Raw genomic sequence first — 12,078 nt, forward strand, 5'->3', positions numbered from 1 at the left:
ACTGGAGGAGAGTTAATCTTTTTTTATTACAACTACACAACTGAGCAGGAAAGTTCATTCTTAACTTTGGTAAAAAAAAAAAAAATTACTCAAGATCCACTTGCTCATCTTTCATTTCACCAAGTTAGCAAATAACCAAAGTTCCATACTGCGTTCATGACAACACAGCCATCTGCCTGACAACTGAGCAAACAGCACGTTACTGATGAAGACTAAGAGAACTGTTAGTGAGTACATGTTGGTTGATATATTCTTTAATTGGGAAAGTCAGGTCACTCTTCTAGGATCACTCTAGGGTAAAAACAGTATATATGGAGGAAAACGCATGATTTGTGAGTTACGGTTAATGTGTCTGAGCTGTTAGATTCAGGGTCAGAATGGGGAGAGGGGGATAAATGTTGCATGAGGCGCTCATTTGTTGGAGCCATTTGTCTATGGGAACAGGAGACAACTGTGACGTTCTGGCAGAGCGAGACTATTTACAGCTATTGGCAAGCCGCTGCGAACACCGTATCTCTCCCCCAGGGTGTCTGTCTGGTAATCCTTCCAATGCATCTCCTTACCTGTGACACAAGGAGACTGACTGTTCCAAGCTGCAGAGCGGTGTGCGCCTGCCAAAAGCCAATTTACATATATTTCTTAATTAACTGAACGTTTGGGAATCAATAATCAGATGTGCATGACGCTTCCTTAAATACTAATTCATGATACACACACACCCCCTTCGCTTTAGCACCAGAAACATAATTAAACTGTATTTGCCTTGTGCTATTGACTCGTTTCTCAGCCTCTGGAGATAAAATGTCAAGTAAGTCTGGGTATTCTGTACATGACCAGGTATCTATAATGCTTCATAGGTCACCTAGATATTTTAGCGCCTTACATTTATGAATGCTAATCAAGTAGAGGCCACTAAACATCAGAGGAAGTCAATTATTCATGCTCCTCCCACAGCTGGCCTCGCACAGAAATGGAGAAATTGTTTAGCAGTCATTTACAATTTAGCTGAGAGACAAAACACAAACATACGCTCATTACAGCGGTATAAAATTCACTGCAGTTTATACTCCTCTTTTAGAGATGAGCTGCGGCAATTTACATGTGCGAATGCAGTGCTGGCCGCCGATGAAAGACACCGCTTGCACCTGCTGAGTTGACTTTATAGGCTATACTTTGTGCGCCCAGGCAGTATGTGCTGAGTTGTGGAACCGTAGACGGCAGAAGCCTCCCATCTTGTCTGTCCATCAGTTTGGTCCTCTCCCAACTGTTGTGAGCAATTACAGTCCGTCTAGATCTCTTCCCATTTAGTTAGAGTAATTGTTGTTTTTAATTAGTGTGCTTTGTTTATCATGGTGGCAGGCTTTGCCGTTTTCATGCTGTATACATCTGAGGTGTTATACTGTAATTATAAAGGCTTTAAAGAGGACCTATTATGCTTTTCCCCTTTATTTTAGTGTGTTATATAGTTTTTTTGCATGTAAAAGGTCTGCAAAGTTACAAAGTCCACACCAAAGGGAGTTCCACACCCCCCAGAAAGATTGCTCCTGAACTGCCTGAAACGCCTCGCTTGAAGCCCCACTTTTTGTTCCGTAACGTGGTGATGTCACCAAGTAACACATTTGCATACTACCTTCATAGCGGCTAGTATGGCACGCCCTGAAACAAAGATAGTTAGAGCGGAGCTGGAGCGGAGACCAAAGAGTTTGTTTCGATTAACCCCCTGAGCTCCGCAGGATTGAGTTTTAGAGCTAGAGTGAACCACGTCATGCGAGGGAAGGAGGCTAAATAACGCTTCAAAGTTAGGCAAAATTTTGGCAAGGAAAAACTGGCATGGCGAGTTTTAAAGGGGTCCTTTGACCTCTGACCTCAAGATACGTCAATAAAAATGGGTTCTATGGGTACCCACGAGTCTCCCCTTTACTGACATGCCTACTTTATTCTTGGAATGCAGCATAAATGTGTTATTTCCGCCTACTCTAAATATTATGTGTTTGAGTATTTCTTCATACTGGGGTTCCTAAACAGTCTTGTAATTGCATACATTTTGTATCACTGTAAAGCTGAGATTCTTGTGGATCCAATAGGTCCAATTGTATTAATGTGTGATGATGTTAGTTGGCAAAGTAGCCATTTCATTGTAGTGAGATCATTTTTTGAAATTTGACGTCACTGTATAAAATGACCTGTGGTGACCTCTAGGATAATCACAGCCTCATGAAACTTTATAGCCACAAACTAGAGACCTAGAGCATTCAGAGGATGGATGAGCAGTTTCCAGAACAGAAGTACTTGCCAACCAATTGCCGAAAAATGCAATTCTTGCAGAAATCTACAAATGTCCACATTTTTTTAAACCAAATCACAGCGTGGCTTTTCATATCGTGTTCCTCAAGGTCTTGGTGTCTTAATGTGATATTTTGGAGGGATTATTAATCATTTTTATCAATTCTCGAGTGGTAAAAAATTGTTAAATTTTGCACCAAATCTGTGTAACAAATGGTTTCAACCCAAAAGTTGCTGCAACAACTTATGAGACATAATAGAGCATGGCCATCAGCTCAAACAGAGCGTTTCAGACAGAGGGTGAAAAGAGGCGCTGCAGCACAGCTGGTATGAGAAAAATAAAGAGTTTTTTGAACGTTAAAGCACATAAACATGTTCTAGCAAAAACGAATGGTACGAGTATGCACCTGAAAATTAGCATAATAGGTCCTCTTTAAACTGCTGAAATCTGCATCAACTTCTGAATCCAAGCTCAAAAAGTGTATATAACACATACAGTATAAGCCCATGATGTTCTGGCTCTCTCTCCTGTGATGTGCAGAAGAGCCATAACTCTGATGTCAATGTCCATGTCCTGAGCCTCAGGAGGTAGAGCAGTTTTTTTCCACTAATCACAGGGTTGGCGGTTCGATCCCAAGCTACTCCTCTCCACATGTCAGAGTGTCCTTGGGCCACATATACTGCCCCTTAATTGCTCCCAATGGTTAGGCAAGCACCTTGCATGGTACCCAGCTGCCATCAGTGAGTGAGTGTGTGTGTGTGTGTGAAAGGGTGAAAGAGAGGGAAAGTGAAAAGTGTCTTAGATAAAAGTGCTATAGGCTATAAATACGGTCATTTGTCATTGAATGTCTGATTTTGGGGCTTTGAATTGACCCTATTCGCCACCAGCTGTAATTGTCCAATGATAGCAACCATAAGTAGTGCGGCTGGTCTGTCAAAGCTTGGTTACGTCCAAGACCATGAAGCATTAGCATATCATTAGCTAACTACAATAGCGTCACTGGTGACATTAGTAGGCATTTTCATGACTTACGCATCCATGGTGATGATGGAGCAACCCGATATCTTAGAAAGGCGTATAAATAGCACGACATTACAAAGACATTCTGCATGTCATGAGGACACATTTTCGTCTTTTTGCGTGTCATTTCGACGGCACTTTCAGTGTGTCATTTGTGCGCCACCCAAAAAAATTGGAAAGCATCTGCTGATTCTCAAAAGTGGGGTCTGTGGCACGAAATCATTAGCTATATCTACTAAATCATGTTGTATCATTTCTTTTTAAAGTTGAATCACTTACTGAAGGTCAGCTTCAGACTGGGAAGTTTAAATATCTGGATTTATTAGGACTATGCCAGTCTTAAATTTGCCACCAACAGTTGTCACTTCAAATGGCCAAATTGACAGTTTCGACAACTAAAAATGAGAACCCTGATTTTGCCCAACACTGTCTAAAACCAAGAACTCATAGTTTTAAACCTACATATTCCAAGTGGTAAATGTGCCACTATTATCACTGTAAGTTTTTTTCTGTCTTAGTAAAGGGTAATCATTTTCTCTACAGGAATGGGCCAATGCAAAATTATCAAAAGAAAATAAGTACAGTCTTCAGCGATGAATGCTCACACTTAACAGATCAATATCACGCCCCTTTGATATTTCAGGAGCACTTATACTCCTTCAGCTGCTGCGTTCTTGTGGATTATTGTTATCAATTGGACTTGTGGGGATAAATACACCTGTATACGTGCATACAGATTCGGTACGAGACAGAACATTTATGCTGTTGGAAGCTATATAAAAACTCAGTGTGACACAGAGCTTATCGTACTTGTTGGTTGCCCCTGATGTTACATAAGAATGGCAGGGAGTAAATGAGACGACACATGTGTTGTCAGGATTAGTGGGACTCTCTTAGACAGGGCGTTGAAGTGATGAAACCTTCCCGTGATTGTCAACCGCTCACAGCAGCAAACATAATGGATTTATCACAGCCTACAGCTGGGGTTTACTTTTTTTCCCTCTTTACACCTTAAAAAAAAAAGTCTTCTCGAAGAAAGCCGGGCAAACTCCCAAATGCGTTTGCCTCGTTTTTTGTTGCTGCTGATGTGATCTAGCTCAATAACTGGAGGGAATAAAAGGGAAAAAAAGGTCTCTTATCGTAAACTAATTAAAAACTTGCTCAGGACACAGAGAGCGCCTGACAGAGTGCCATCCGTTTTAATCAGACACGCAGCTCCACTATAAAGACATCACCTCAACAGATGCCCCACTTTCTGAAGGAGAAGGCGGGAGGCTGCGAAGATGACAGGTGTTATTTATTTTTCTTAAACCCCACGTTTCAAATAGATGCCTGCGTTTTGGCAAAGGCAGTTCTCAGAGATAACGGGGGGAGTTTTGCATGGGTGTGCATGTGTCTGTGAGAAGGATTAGTTGGTTCTTTTTTAGCCGAACAGGAGGCAAATGAGAGAGGGTGTGATAAGAAGGACACCTTTAGCGTGAACTTGCAAACAAAACCGATGTGTTTTCGGAGAGAAGTTGTGTTAGAAATGTAATAACTAAGTGTAAGAAAAAAAATCCATCACGAGCAGCCAGGACGCCTAATATTTTGGATGATTGAACTGCCATTTCTTTAGTGTTCGGCGCTGTCGAGAATGTTTTGAATGAATTCAATTTAGTGTGTGGGAAAAGAGGGGATGAATTAGGCTGTTTAATTTATGAGTGGTTTCCTGGTTGAGCATTACTGGCCCGTAATACCGCATTTAATTGAATTAAGCTAAGTTCAGATCATACCATTAAGCATCATTGGGCTGATGTGGCGTCAGCGGAGATGGGAAAAAAAAAAAAGATGCAGCGTTTGACTGAAAGTAAGAGCTGCAAACACATTCCTCATCTGTTTTCATCCCACAATGGTTGATCACATTATCATAAAATTTCATTGTGCTCGATGGCGGATGGTGCATCAAACTGCAGGCAAATTTCCGCTCATAAAATCTGGCCTTTGGCAGAGTTGTAGATCCAACCTTTCGCCCGTGCTTTGGAAAGAAGGGAAACACAAATGTTTCATTGCACTGAAACTTTCTTTTCACATCTGTTTCAGTGTCTTTTTGTTCTGTTCTGAAAACACAAAGCTTTCAGTCATTGTGTGCGCTCGGCGTTCTCTCAGCCCTCTGACGTGTTCACATTCACATTTCCTGTATCAACACCATGATGAATCAGCCCAGTCTCACAGCTGTTCGTGAAATTGAAGGTATTGATTGGTGTACATAGACACAAATTTCATATTTTTTTTGTGATGGTCAGCACAAAATCAATTTTGTATGTAATCCACGTAATTGGGAACCAGGAAGTATGAGAAAAGTAAGAGTGGCGAACGCCGTGTAGGGAGGAGGTCTGTGTCAAAAAACACAGGACTTTCGCCCAGGAGACCCAGTTTTGTGTCCCGTGTGAAACCACAATTCAGAGTTGATTTATTTTTAACATAACTTCCTTACTAAGTTACAGAATTTCCAGAGTTATTTTAACCCAAACCACAATCTTTTCCTAACTAAGTAATTTGTTGCCTAAGCCTATCCAAGTCGTTCTTTTCTTAAACCTAACTAAGTAGTTTGTTGCCTAAACCTAACCAAGTTGATCTTTTCCTAAACCTAACTAAGTAGCTTGTTGTCTAAGCCTAACCAAGTCGATCTTTTCCTAAACCTAACTAAGTAGTTTGTTGCTTAAACCTAACTAAGTCGATCTTTTCCTAAAGCTAACTAAGTAGTTTGTTGCCTAAGCCTTACCAAATCAATCTTTTCCGAAACCTAACTAAGTAGTTTGTTGCCTAAGCCTTACCAAGTCAATCTTTTCCTAAACCTAACTAAGTAGTTTGTTGCCTAAACCTAACTAAGTCGATCTTTTCCTAAACCTAACTAAGTAGTTTGTTGCCTAAGCCTTACCAAGTCGATCTTTTCCTAAACCTAACTAAGTAGTTTGTTGCCTAAGCCTTACCAAATCAAGCTTTTTCTAAGCCTAACTGAGTAGTTTTATTTTGAAAAGATTGGAACAGAAGTTGACACGTGCGCCACGTGTTGCTGGACGTTCGTGGGAAAACGCACGAAAAAATACGTTGTTGAAAGTCGTGCTGAGCGTCACGAAAAAAAAGGGAAACTCATGTCTATGTACACGAATCAAATAGATTAAATCCTGTGACTTTATCACAAACTGCTGTGAGACTGTGTTGGATGAATTGACTTTGTTTTCATCTGCATGACAGTCACAATAATCCATATTTCCGTATATGTGCTGATCATAATTAATGTTTTGAGGCTGGAAATGGTGTAATGCGGCTGGGGGCGACGAACGCTGCCAAGGAGCCAAAAATACACACTCGCATGCTATAATCCTCCGTGTAATATTTGGGGAGGTTACATCAGTGAGTCATTGTCGCCATATATTCATTGACCTGATGGTATTTACACAGCTCTTAGACTCCAGACTACTTTGGTTATTGCTGCCGGGACAGACTTCGCCATTGCAATATTCATGTCTGGGAAAATGTATGGCCCACTCCTGAAATATGGGCCGTTTGACTGTGTTCCGAACCCATTTCCCGCTACCGCCTTTCCCCTAATTAGATCCGGGGGTCTGCTTTTTCCCTCTAGATCTCTTCCCCGCCCACACACACACACACACACACACATACACACCTTCTCTCACTCCCGGTAGATTCGGAGTGGAGTTGAGATGAAGGCAACAGAGCTAATTGCATTAGCATCAATTTACTGGTGCGGCAGAGGACAGCTGCTGTGCAATCCAGTGATGTATGGGCCCAGCTAACGGTCCCAACAAAATGTAGCAGGCATTGAGTGTGTTTGTGTGTCTGATAGAGGGTGTACATTAGCCTCTCCAGAGAGAGACAATAGGCAACCCCCAACAACCGCATTTTCACACCGATTATGATTATCAGAATAATTTTATTAAGCCACTTATATGCATTACATTGCCATGCAGTCTTGCCACAGTGATTGCTGATAGAGCAGATTGTCATGATTCTTTTTCACGACCAACTACAAGCAGCATAAATCCTTTCCTATTGCACTTTTCTTATTTCCATCTCAGAATCACAATCAGAAATACTTTGGGATTCGGGATGTTACAGTTGCTCTTATATGTAAGCTAGGGCTGTCAATCGATTCAAATATTTCATTGCAATTGCAAATTAATCACACATTTTGTATCTGTTCAAAATGTAAAGTATTTAATTGCAAATATGCTTGCCTTATGAAAATATACAGTATGTCGTATATATTTATTACTGAAAATTAATTAACAACACAAAACAATGACAAATATTGTTCAGAAACCCTCACAGGTACTGCATTTAGCATAAAAAATATGCTCAAATCATAACATGGCAAACTGCAGCCCAACAAGCAACAACAGCTGTCAGTGTGTCAGTGTGCTGACTTGACTATGACTTGCCCCAAACTGCATGTGATTATCATAAAGTGGGCTTGTCTGTAAAAGGGAGACTCGTGGGTACCCATAGAACCCATTTACATTCACATATCTTGAGGTCAGAGGTCAAGGGACCCCTTTGAAAATGGTCATGCCAGTCTTTCCTCGCCAAAATTTAGCGTAAGTTTGGAGCGTTATTTAACTTCCTTTGTGACAAGCTAGCATGACATGGTTGGTGCCAATGGATTCCTTTGTTTTTTTCTAGTTTCATATGATGCCAGTATCTTTCACTCTAGCTTTAAAACTGTCGCGTTAACTTTGACAGCCCTAATATAAGCCCTAAGAAAAATAGAAATAAAGGGGTATGTAAAATGCAAATTATGTATATAATGCTACAATATGTAACAGAATATATGTCGAGCAAATGATAAAAATAAGAAATGAGAAATATAGAAAGTGTACAAATACAGTATGTGCATCAATCATATAATACCTAACCACGATTTAATCCAAAGAAAAAGAGCAAGAGCGACTGCAACAGGCTGCATGCATGGTCGCTTTCACAAGCCAACATTTAGTCCGTTTTAATTGAACTCTGGTGCGGGGTTCGTTTGGGCAGTTGTGAGCGCAGTAATCATACTCTGGTGTGGACCAAAACAGACCATTTCCAAGCGAACCAAAATGCAGGGGATTAAAGGGTGCCTGCACGGGCATTTTGTTGAGATGGACCCATGTAAATGAAGAGTGGGAGAGGACTGACTAGAACACAGAGAATATGCTAAATAAAGTCCACAGAAATAGTTTCGAAAGTCATTCGAGATAAACTGGAGGAGAAGGGATTCGTGCGCACGGTAGATCAGTGCCGATTCAAAGTGAAAAAACTTTGACAGCAACATAACAAAGTCTGTGTATTCCCTGCATAATAAATGGCAGCTCTCGAGAAGAAAAAGATGAATTTGCTCATTCGTGCACGCCCATCAACAACTTAATTGGTCAGCTGTAATTAGTGCATTGTGAAACAGAACCAAGAAAAATTAGAAAACAGCCAGAAGTATCAATTTCACTCTGATTTGAACTCGCCAAACGGACTATGGATTGTGAAAGGACCCTATATCACTCACTTTCTCACGATACATCTAGAAGCGAGACTGGCTCGATGTGAACAAAGTGGTGTCAGGATGCTATGCATGCCATAATTGCAGCTATAATAGACCCACCATGATCTCCATTTTAATGGTATAGCTGAGTCAATGTGTTCTAACAACTTATAGGTCTGATACTCAGCTCATATTGTCATACTCACATTGTGATTTCACACTACGGAGATAGGATTGCGGGTCAACTTTGAAGGCATTTCCACCTGTCGTCAATCGCACGATTTGCTTCTGTGCTGCTTTTTGTATTCAAAATCATCCTAACATCCCACCAACTTAATGAGTTAGCACAGTTTCTGTGTCTGACAAGCGCTAATTAAGAAGCATTATCCAACAGCAAACAATCAAACTACTTCGACTGTGCCGTCGTTGACACAACGAATTTGTGAAACTGCTCCCTGAAATGTTTGTTCCTAAAGTCTTTCCAGAAAATCTTGTAGATCAGTGGGAATCTTTGAGAAACATGTGGGGTAAGTAAGAAGCATCTTCCCTGCTGCTGAAGGCCAAGAATCAAGTACACTTAGTTATGTGAGTAATTTTGTGATACTTTAAGGGGACATATCATGAGAAACTCACTTTTTCAGTGCTTGTGCGCATATATTTGTGTATCTGGAGTGCCTACCGACCCACAAACTGTGAAATAAGACAACCCAGTCAGTTTATTGCGGACTGTCTAGATCCGAGAATATGTGATTCAACAAGCCATCCATATTTGGCTCTCCTTCCTATGTCACATGCAGGCTCATTAGAATATACCACCCGCAGCTTGAGAACTACCTTTGTAAAGGTGCGCCATGTTTTTCTCGTAAGCCAATCAGAGCAGACTGGGCTTTTTCGTGAGGGGGGCTTAAAGAGACGTTTCAGACAGAGGGTGAATACAGGTATATTCAGTCTAGGGCTGTCAATCGATTGAAATATTTAATCGTGATTAATCGCATGATAGTCCATAGTTAATCAGAAATGAATCCCACATTTTTTACCTGTTCAAAAAATGTACCTTAAATGGAGATTTGTCAAGTATTTAATACTCTTATCAACATGGGAGTGGACACATATGCTTGCTTTATGCAAATGTATGTATATATTTATGATTGGAAATCAATTAACAACACAAAACAATGACAGATATTGTCCAGAAACCCTCACAGGTACTGCATTTAGCATAAAAAATATGCTCAAATCATAACATGGCAAACTGCAGCCCAATAGGCAAAAACAGCTGTCAGTGTGTCAGTGTGCTGACTTAACTATGACTTGCCCCAAACTGCATGTGATTATCATAAAGTTATCATCAGCGTGTCTGTAAAGAGTCTCAGCTTTACAGTGATACCCAAATTATGCAATTACAAGACTGTTTAGGGACCCCAGTATGCAGAAATATTCAAACACATCATTTTTAGAGTAGGCGAAAATAACACATTTATGCTGCATTCCAAGTATAAAGTGGGCATGTCAGTAAAGGGGAGACTCATTGGTACCCATAGAACCCATTTTCATTCACATATCTTGAGGTCAGAGGTCAAGGGACCCCTTTGAATATGGCCATGCCAGCTTTTCCTCTCCAAAATTTGGCGCAAGTTTGGAGCGTTATTTGGATTCCTTAGGTTGTCTGGTTTCATATCTTCACTCTAGCTTTAAAACTGAGCCCGCTGCAACCTTTAAAAATCGCAAGTTTCGTTAATGTGTTAAAGAACTCAGTGCCGTTAAAACAAATTTGAGTTAACGTGTTAACTTTGACATCCCTAATTCAAACAGTGTGAGAAAAATAATGTGTTTTTGAACATTAAAGCATGTCAACATGTTCTAGTAGAAACCCAAAACACAACTTGGAAATGAGCATGATATCGCCCCTTTAATTCTTAATTTCAGACAGAACAGTTTATTTTTTTTTAATCCAATACATCTATCTGATGGCTGGAGTTACTTGGCAAATAAAGACTTTGGACACGACGGATGTGATAGGCTCATAAAAATGATTTATTGATTCAGCTTCCCAACAGAGAAATATCTGTCTCTTTAGCTGCTGAATGCTCCACTATGTTCACCAGCTAGTTGCTAACTTTGTCTGTTTGCCTTTTGGTGCTGGGCATGCAGTGTACAGTGGGTTTATCAGAGCTTCTTTGCTGGAAATACCTCCATGCTGCTGCGGGAAACAAGACTGATAGGAGCGGTGAGACAGAACCAAATCAGTAGAGTTGCAAAACAATAGAGAATGAACTGAAGGATGCAGAAATGCTCCACAGAGCTGAGGGGAAACTGCAGAGTGGAGTGATAACTCTAAGTGGGTTTGTCACTACAAGCCAACACCTCTCACATTACACATAGTCAGTTGATTTATTGTTGATATAAAAACATTGATTAGCGCAGCTTTGAACTTTGATCATTCATTAAGCTTGTTGACTGTTAACACGTCAGGTAAGGTTACCTCACCGCTCATCTGTAAAGGAAATGAATGGACTGCCAGGGACTTGATGATATTGCCAAAAGCGAAATGCATGGGTACTCGCTAAGTAATAATAATTCATACTACACCCCAAATTCTGTCCCCAGTATAGACTATTGCTCTGGGGCACCTTGCAAAGACTGCACTATACACTATGTTGAGTGATTGTAAGCATAATCTAGGAACTGAGAAAATGAAATTTGTAGCGGCTCTAATGCTAAATGGCAAGTCATCGTAAATGATATATGGCCAAGTCTGGCAGTTTTTGTGTGGGAGGTAAAATTCACATGAAATATGATTGGACTGTTTCCCTGTGTTTCATAGAATGTCAAAGGCTGAGGAACAGAAGCTAAAGAGATGCTAAAGTCACTGCACAGTGAATATATAACCTAATTACCTGCAGTTATTTCAAATATGATTAGAAGTCTAATTATTACATTAGATACGTGATTTTGGTGTCTATATTTTCATAATTTCAAGGGGAAGTTCACCTAAATAATAAAACAGGATTTTTGTATTCACTTACTGATGATAAGAACACGTTGCTTTGAAGATTTTTTATTGGAACTACTTTTTATTGAAGAATTAGTTCCAATGAAAACTGTTGACAGTGAGGTGTGGGGATTATTTAAAGTAACAGGAATACTTACGGGGCCATTATTGTAGCAGAACTATTTGCAAATGTGTATGGAAAGTTATGTATCTGTGTGCGCAATCAGATTTGTAAATGTGTAAAAACAAATCTCCAAATCTGTATTC

At 40.2% G+C, this 12,078-nt stretch overlaps 1 protein-coding gene across 3 annotated transcripts in view; it reads left to right on the forward strand.

Annotated features, from left to right (window-relative positions):
- The window catches only part of alk (ALK receptor tyrosine kinase), a 474,023-nt gene that overhangs the window by 47,118 nt on the left and 414,827 nt on the right, over positions 1-12,078 (forward strand). The gene's annotated exons all lie outside the window — the stretch shown is intronic.

The sequence above is a fragment of the Sebastes umbrosus genome, chromosome 16 (assembly GCF_015220745.1).
Source record: "Sebastes umbrosus isolate fSebUmb1 chromosome 16, fSebUmb1.pri, whole genome shotgun sequence".
In the NCBI taxonomy this organism is placed as follows: domain Eukaryota; kingdom Metazoa; phylum Chordata; class Actinopteri; order Perciformes; family Sebastidae; genus Sebastes; species Sebastes umbrosus.